Raw genomic sequence first — 9,855 nt, 5'->3', positions numbered from 1 at the left:
GCTGATTCAAAGATAATACGCTACGCATAGTTGCGCCAATCTGAAATAATCATACTTTTCTCCACTGCAATCATGAAAACCTTTAAATTTGTTTCTGCAGTTAAACTGGAAAAATTTATGTAAAACAATTTAAAAAAAAAAATAAAAAAATATTTTGGCAACGTTTGCCAACACTAATTTTTGATCTGTCGTATAGCCGGGGCTCTTATTTATCAGACTAAATCAAAACTTTTGATAAATGTTTGCGCCATTCGGAAAAATCACTGGTTTTTCTGAAGTGAAATTTAAATAATTTATGTAAAACAATTTTAAAAAAATTACAAAAATATTTTGGCAACGTTTGCCAACACTAATTTTTGATCTGTCTTATAGCCGGGGCTCTTATTTATCAGACTAAAACAAAACTTTTGATAAATGTTTGCGCCATTCGGAAAAATCACGGGTTTTTCTGAAGTAAAATATGGGTAAGACAACAAGTGCGCACTAGGGTTATAACGTTTTGCACTTTTTTTGCAAATATCAAAAATAAAACCACATAGCCGTGTAGAAATAAGGTAGGTAGCTTTGTACCAATTTTCAGCTTGATCGGACCTATACTACGCTTTTAGTGCATTATTTACCTCATATCCGATGCTAATATATATGGGAGCTATATCCAAATCTGGACCGATTTTCATTATTTTCTACAAAAATAGTCCTTGGACCAAAGATATGATTTGTGCAAAATATTATATCAATCGGATTATAAATGAGGTTTTTAGGAGTTTTAATCAATTTTTAACATACATTACTCCTATGTGTGTCGTAACAAGTAGAAGAACTTTTCGAAACAAACAATTTCAAAACGATCCAAGGCGAGCTATTGAACTGCAGTTTTCCCAAGTTTTGTGCGGGGGGTACCCGAAGGACGGGACCGATATAATCGATATTCCTACCTGATACATGACTAAATGAAATAATGCGTTGTGCAAAGTTTTGACCAATAAATTCATGTTTGATTACACTGCTTGAGTAGGTAGGGTATTTACTTTGAATCGCAGACCAATTTTATTCTTCCTCAAATGGATCATACACACTGCGATCTGATTCGGGGACACATTTGGGAGGCAAAATATCTTGTCGTCCTGTAGCCATCAACGATTTCCTTTCAACATGTTATGTGCTATTATATATTTTTCTCTGCTTTCATAGATTGCATCTTAATATAGCACGTAAATCAAAATAATTATAGGTAGCCGAAGGGCAGGCATAAAAACTTTGAACCAGTCCCTTTTGCCACCAGCAACACGGCCGAAACCAGACATGCTATTGCTTTCATCATATGCCTCTAAATTCACCTCCCGCCATTTAAGCTAGTTATACGCTACATAACATATATTATATGCGAGAGATATCTTGCGGATTTGACATTTTAGTTGGTACCGTCAGGGTTTCTCGGAGCTTTTAAGCCCTTATCAAAGGAAGAATGGACGTGCCCCCGAAACAAATTGTACCGTCGAAAAGGGGGCCGCGAGTAGAACCTGCTGAATAAAATTTCACAACGATCCGAGAGGTGCTCTTAAATTGCACATTTTCCGAATTTTGTATCTACATATATTCCAGCTCGATATACCCCTGGAAGTAATATTTCCATACGCAAAGTTATGGATAATTCATTTACTCGCTTCGAGAGTTATTGTGCGCACAATTTTAGCGAAACTTTTTTGAACTTTTGCGATTTCATATGGCCCATCTTCGAACTTAAATGAAGTTTGGACAAAATATTACGAATGCAATAGCTAGAAAGATTGACGGACGGACATGGCTTAATCGACCCCAAACTGTCTGAAACACATTTCGTGCAAATATACTTGGGGTCTAAAACCACTATTTCGATAAAGCATATTTTTGGTCGTTTCAAAGTGTAAATACCCTCTTTAGAATAAAGTCTGAGGGTATAAAAACGCGGTATTTCAAATTGGAGAAATAAAGAAACAAATAGAAAGAAGTAATGCAAATCTTTTCATAGTTCGGCTTACAGAACAAATGTTCTGTGTAAGTAAGTATGTGTAAAAGTCGGCATTTTCCAGGCATTCTAACCCTCCACAGACTGAAACGGGATTTCCTTCCGAATCAGCAGTGCGAGTGATATTTATTTTTATTATTCATAATATTAACTTTAAATGTTACAATTTCTAAATATGTTGATTTATGTATATATAGGTGATATGAAGATGTTCTCTACGCGTTCAGTTCTGTTATGGAGTATCATAAGCTCCATTTTATTTTTTAACACTAATCCTAAATCCTTTCCGACTATAAGTACACCTGTGTATTTTGGTCATATTAACAAATATCGTATAATCTTACCCTATTACGAGACAATTTTTTGTATTTTAACTCTTTGGATTGTTATGTAAGAGGCGGACTCTCTGTTCGTCTGTGGAAATTTTGGAAAGATGGGTCTGTTGTTTGGGGGCATGTCAAGTTCGAACATGGACGATATCGGTCCACGTTTTGGTATAGGCCCCATATAACGGTACCGCCCTATGTCAGGTATTTTGACGTTTTTAGAACAAAACGTGGACCTATAACAAACATTTTTTTTATTCCACACCACTGTCCACCTAACTGAAACATTGTAGCAAAACTCTACCTACTGTTGTCGGCCATCCCGCATATTTTACAAGTTTAACTCGGCATTTGTTTGTCAAACGTATATTTTTATTGATATTAAACAAAAATTCATTAGGTTTTGAAATTAATTTTCATTTTTAATAATCAAATGATTTTATATGAGTTTTATAAGATGACTTTAATTTGTATAAATCGTATCGTATATCAAATTAGTTTAATTGTAAAACGACTTCTGTTTGATCAGCAAGTCTCAAGTCTTCTTCGCTTATTTGCCGAAGATCGTTTATAAACAAGGTGTAGATGCTAATGGTGGGCCTAATACAGACACACACACTCCCAATCATGTCTAGCTTCTGTGCAACAACAGAGGCAAAGAATGCCGACAACGATCAATGATGTGCGCGCATTGCCGACATAAAACATTTAGAGTTTCATTAATAATTTGAATAAAACATTTTTGTAGAGTTAAATATTAATTAAGTTATTTACGAAAAGTAACGTCTATATTTTGTATTCAAATGTTTATTTATGGATATATAGGACTGCAGATAAGTTATGTGATCAAAGAGCGGGGTGAATCTTCTTTTATTTGTTGATATAGCACCATAATTTGGCATTATAAAAAACAACGGAGTATTGAAGCCATCTAATTAAAACAAGTAAAAAGGCGTCAAGTCCGGCCGGTCCGTACATTTCATACCCTCCACCATAATTACTTTTCTGTTACGAAAGTACCAATACCCACAATCTTAGGTGGAACATATTTATGAACCACTGGGAACTCTAAATACCTAATTGTAGCTAATTCGGTCAGCTAAAAACTGGAAAAATGCCAAAAGTCGGGCGTTACCGTTATATGTAGGCAATATCACAATTTGCTAATTTGGTCAAAACAAATGCAGCTAAAGACGTCCAAACACCTGCAATCGGCTAGCGCTGTTATATGCACGGAAGAAAAAAACTTCTCTCTAAAATATGTCCCAAACATATTTTGCAGCAAACATATATTTGTTTGCAATCAGTCCCAAACATAACATATGTTTGGGTCCTGCAAACAAATATATGTTTGGGTTCAAACATATTATATGTTTGGGTGCAAACAACTTATATGTTTTGGGCATGGGCGTGGCCAGGAATGTTTTTTGGTCGTTCTAGGGGGAACATGCTTGTTTTTTTCGTAATATTTCTAATTTTTTACATACAAATGAACTGTTTTGTAGGATCTAGGGAGGGGCAGTTGCTATTCCTGGCTACGCCCATATGTTTGGGTGCAAACAAATTATATGTTTAGGTGCAAACAAATTATATGTTTGGGTGCAAACAAATACAAACCCAAAAGCCACGAAAAACCAACGCATACAACAGTGGGTGCTTTCTGAGAGCAAGGGAGCGTAAATTTCAATGTGAATCACACACTTTTATAAATAGTGGTGGTTTATTGAAAGGCATAGGAAAAAAGCAAAAGCAAAAACAGACACATAGGTACATAAAAAATTCCAAAGACTTTAATAAAAGAAAACTGAATGAAACAATTTATAAAAAGTGGAACTTTTAAAAAGAAACAAGTAAGAAAAGCGTTAAGTTCGGTTGGGCCGAACTTTTTATACCCTCCACCACAGATTTCAGCCATTTCGGTGGATTAATATGGCCACAATCTTCAAAATACCGAAATTCGGAAGGTACCGTTCTATGGGGGCTATATGATGGCGTGGACCTATACCTACAAATTTCTGGGGGAAAGTTTTATACGCCTAAAGAAGACTAAATAACAAATTTCAGCTATCTCGGTGTGATAATGAGGCTAAAACGTTCAAAATATCGAAAATCGGGAGATATTGTATTATGGGGGCTATATCAACACGTGGACCTATATAAACATTTTATGGTAGAAATGTTTCTTAGCCTCTGGAAACACAAAATACAAAGTTACAACCGATTCTTTTGTCAAATGGGTCTAATACATTCAAAATATATTAAAATGACGCGTACTTTATAAGGGGCCTTATGTGGGGGCTATACCAAAACGTGGACCTATATAACCCAACTTTGGTAGGAATGTTTTTTGGCCTCTAAAGACACAAAATACCAAATTACAACATACATAGCCCGCTTTCAATACCAAAAGTCCTACGTAAATATAACATATTTTCCCAAAATTTCATCAACCTACGTCAATCCGTTTGGACGCTAGAGTGATTTCCACAGGCGGACAGACGGACGGACATGGCTATATCGATGTAGAATTGCACGTGATCAAGAATATATGTACTTTGTGGGGTCTACAATGATTATTTCGAGTAGTTACAAACGTAGTGACAAACTTAATATACCCCCATCCTATGGTGGAGGGTATAAAAAGTATATGGAAACATCGCACGGTGCGTCTTAACTAAATTTCAATGGAAGGTGCTTACACCTGGGAAGTTTCTGCGTTTTCTGATACTACAATGTTCATTGATGAGAAAAATCAAAAAAAAAAAACGCCAAAGGGGTTTTCAAATAAATCGTGGTAAAAGTTTACATATTTAGGGCTTTTTTAGGTTTTCACGATTTTGCTTGGAAAGCGAAAGCCCTATTGAAATGGGATTGAAGAAAGTGAAAATTCTCTACAAGATTGTCCTTTATGATGTTTTCGTAGGTATTACCATTTTTGAGATATAGAAGTTCCAATTGGGACAATGTACTGACTGTAAAAACAATGTCATGCAGTGTGCATCGTAACCAACTTTAACGGGAAACCGCTTACACCTGGGAAGTTTTTGCGGTTTCTGAAACTACAATGTTCATTGATGCGAAAAATAAAAAAAACAAAAAATCGCTGGAGGGATTTTTAATTAAATCGCGGTCAAAGTTCACATTTTTAGGGCTTTTTTAGGTTTACGCGATTTTGATTGGAAACCGCGAGTCCTATCGAAATGGGACTAAAGAAAATTTGATTTGTTCCTGGGTTTTACCATTTTTTATATATAGAAGTTCAGGTCACATTTTTATTTTATTTATTTATTTATTTATTTATTTATTTATTTATTTATTTATTTATTTATTTATTTATTTATTTATTTATTTATTTATTTATTTATTTATTTATTTATTTATTTATTTATTTATTTATTTATTTATTTATTTATTTATTTATTTATTTATTTATTTATTTATTTATTTATTTATTTATTTATTTATTTATTTATTTATTTATTTATTTATTTATTTATTTATTTATTTATTTATTTATTTATTTATTTATTTATTTATTTATTTATTTATTTATTTATTTATTTATTTATTTATTTATTTATTTATTTATTTATTTATTTATTTATTTATTTATTTATTTATTTATTTATTTATTTATTTATTTATTTATTTATTTATTTATTTATTTATTTATTTATTTATTTATTTATTTATTTATTTATTTATTTATTTATTTATTTATTTATTTATTTATTTATTTATTTATTTATTTATTTATTTATTTATTTATTTATTTATTTATTTATTTATTTATTTATTTATTTATTTATTTATTTATTTATTTATTTATTTATTTATTTATTTATTTATTTATTTATTTATTTATTTATTTATTTATTTATTTATTTATTTATTTATTTATTTATTTATTTATTTATTTATTTATTTATTTATTTATTTATTTATTTATTTATTTATTTATTTATTTATTTATTTATTTATTTATTTATTTATTTATTTATTTATTTATTTATTTATTTATTTATTTATTTATTTATTTATTTATTTATTTATTTATTTATTTATTTATTTATTTATTTATTTATTTATTTATTTATTTATTTATTTATTTATTTATTTATTTATTTATTTATTTATTTATTTATTTATTTATTTATTTATTTATTTATTTATTTATTTATTAATTTATTTATTTATTTATTTATTTATTTATTTATTTATTTTTTTTTTTTTTATTTTTTATTTTTTTTTTAAATTTTTACGGTTTGCTTCAAAACTCTGTAAGATTGTTTTTGGTAATTTTTTCCTATGTTGTACCATTTTTGAGATATATAAGTTTATGTTGGGAAATTGCAGTCATGGCCTTGTTTAATAAGGAGGCGATACAGTCAGTAAATTGTCAAAATTTGAACTTCTATATCTCAAAAATGGTAATGCCTACGAGAACATCATAAAGGACAATCTTGTAGAGAACTCTTACTGCAATAAAACTTCTTTAATTCCATTTCGATAGGGCTTGCGATTTCCAAGCAAAATCGTGAAAACCTAAAAAAGGCCTAAAAATGTGTACTTTGAGCGCGATTTATTTGAAAATCCCTTTGGTGTTTTTTTGTTTTTTTTTTTATTTTTTCGTCTATGAACATTGTAGTTTCAGAAACCGAAAAAATTTCCCAGGTGTAACCACCTTTCATTTAAATTTAGTTAAGGCGCACCGTGATCGTTGAACGCTTCTCCTTAGTTGTGAAATAAAACACATTTTCCACAAAGTTGAAATCATCAGTGGAAAATCGGCACCTGGAATCAAATGATTATATAATGTAATAAATAGGCACATCCATATTTCAAATATACATATGTATGTACGTATATGAAAAATGAATTGATGTAATTACCAATATTAAATGCGATTTCTTCCTTGTCCAATAAAATATTTCCATTCACCTTTTTGATTTAATTATAAAATGTATTGGGCATTTAATTTACAAAAAATCACAATTTCTTTAAGAAAAGACAAAACACTGATTTATTCGCTCATTTTATCGCTTTTACTCAACGTTTGTATTTAGAAAACTGAAGAAAAGAGAACAACATAATTAATGCCATTTATTCTTTTCCTCTTCGCTTGCTACGTTGGTTATTGCGTCTCCTATTACCATAGACTAATACAAGAATATACAGAGAAATCTTCTCACCTAAATTCTCTCACTGAGTGTGAATTGAGTCAGCCAGCTATGCACTCCATTTTTAATGTGGCAATAACTATAAATTTTTAAACTATTTTATCTGGTAAAAGACAATATTTGGGTATTATTTGGTCAGATCTACATCCTCATATAAAAATATTCAACAAAATATTGCAATTTACCCCAAAACATTGTGCAATTGACTGAGATGTCTGCGTAGTTTCCGTTTTGGCGAAACCTACAAAAAACAAGAACACTACAATTTCTCTGTCTATACTTTTATTAGTCTATGCTATTACACCGTGCACACAGCTCTTTATTATAAAACAGCATTCCGCAGCCGCGAGAGCCCTGTTGTTACTCTATTTGACAAAAATCCTCTCTCCACCCATAAAAAATATGTTCTTACATAAAAAATATGTTGGTACCCAAACATATAAATTTGAGATATGTTGCAAACATATTTATTTGGACACAAACAAATTATGTTTGGATCCAAACATATATTTGTTTGCAATCAGTCCCAAACAAATATTTGTTTGTATCGAAACATATTTCTAATATATATTTTTCTGCGTGTATGCGCTATGTTGACAATTTTTGGTGGAGCAGACTTGTGGCCACTGGGAACCTCATGTGTCAAAAAACAGTCAAAAAATCTAGCTAAAACGATCAAAATACCGAAAATCGGGAGGTACCGTTATATGGGGGTTGTACCAAAGCATGGAACGATATAGCCCATTTTCGAACTTATGCAGCAAACAAAAGACACATGTAACCAACATTTCAACGTCCTATCTCAATTTGGGCATTCATAGACCGACTCAGAATTTTACCCTGAACAAGAACATGTGGTGATTTCTGAGTGAAATTTGACACTTTTTAAAAATGAGGCTTTTGATTTTTTAGCTGTGGTGATGCTTCTCATCAGCAAAACATTTCAGTATATTTCCATCTTTTGTGGGGTAGTACCTGATGGAGTGGACCGATATGGCTTATCTACGAACTTAAACTAAGTTTGGAAACAATATTACGAAGGCCAAATTTTGGCCAGAATCGGCATATCCGTTCGAGAATTATCTTGCGCTTCCACCCATGAACATGGTGTCATAGGGTTTGTTTTTCAACATTCAGGCTATATTCTCAGGAAGTATGGACTTGCCCCTGAGGAAACTTGTACCTTCGTATAGGGGACAGTGAATACAAGATTTTACAACAAAAACCAAGGCGATTCGAGAGCAGGTCCTAAACTGAACTTTCCGAAATTTTGTGTGGGAGGTACTCGAAGGAGTTTACCGATTGAGTCCATATTGGAACCTCATCTAAGTCTGGTAGAAATTTCACAATGTGCAAAGTATGGACCAAATCAATTACTCTCTTCAAGAGTTATCGTACGCACAAACATTCCGCACATTTTCGAACTTTTGTGGGGGAGGTACTGGAAGGTGTGGACTGATATAATCCATTTTTGAACCTGAACTAAGTTTGGACAAAATATTACGAAAGCAAAATTTTGGACCGAATCGGCAGATCCGTTCGAGAGCTATTTTGCGCTCCAAACACTACACACGGTGTCCTAGGGTTTTTTTTGTACCTTTCAGGCTATTTTCTCAGGAAGTATAGACTTGCCCCTAATGAAATTTACAGGACATCGAATACAACTTGCGTAAACCAAAATCAAAACGATTCGAGACCAGGTTCTAAACTGAACTTTTCCGACCTTTTGTATGGGAGGTACCCGAAGGAGTCGACCGATTGAGTCCATATTGAAACCTCGTCTAAGTTTGGTAAAAATTACACGATGTGCAAAGTATGGACCAAATCGGTTATTCCCTTCAAGAGTTATCGTGCGCACCAGTTTTGAACATTTGTGGGGGAGGTACCTGAAGGGTGGACCTATATGGCCCATCTTCGAACTTAAATCAAATCTAGACAAAATATTTCGATACCCAAAATTTGAACCGAATCGATTGATCCGTTCGAGAGTTATCGTGCGCACCAACCAGACACACAGACGGACGGACATTGCTAGATCTACTCAAAATTGTCTGAAACGGATATCGTACAAACATACTTGGGGTCTAAAACCATTTTTTCGATAAGGCCTAAAGGCTGAGGGTATAAATAGAAAAAATGTTGCACTGTGGGCTTGGAAGCAATTTTCGCGATTTAATATTTAAAATCAAATGTTAACAATGTTTGACCCCTTCGATTTTCTCGATTTTTTTTTTGTACTAAACTACGATCAATTAAAAAATTTTGTATTTTTTTGGTAAAGTATCAAATATTTCACACTTTTAAAAATGAACAATTTTATTGACAAATTTTAAAAAGTTAAGAA

The sequence above is a fragment of the Musca autumnalis genome, unplaced genomic scaffold (assembly GCF_047663935.1).
Source record: "Musca autumnalis isolate F117 unplaced genomic scaffold, ASM4766393v1 scaffold_4, whole genome shotgun sequence".
NCBI classification, from domain to species: domain Eukaryota; kingdom Metazoa; phylum Arthropoda; class Insecta; order Diptera; family Muscidae; genus Musca; species Musca autumnalis.
This window is presented reverse-complemented; position numbering follows the sequence as displayed.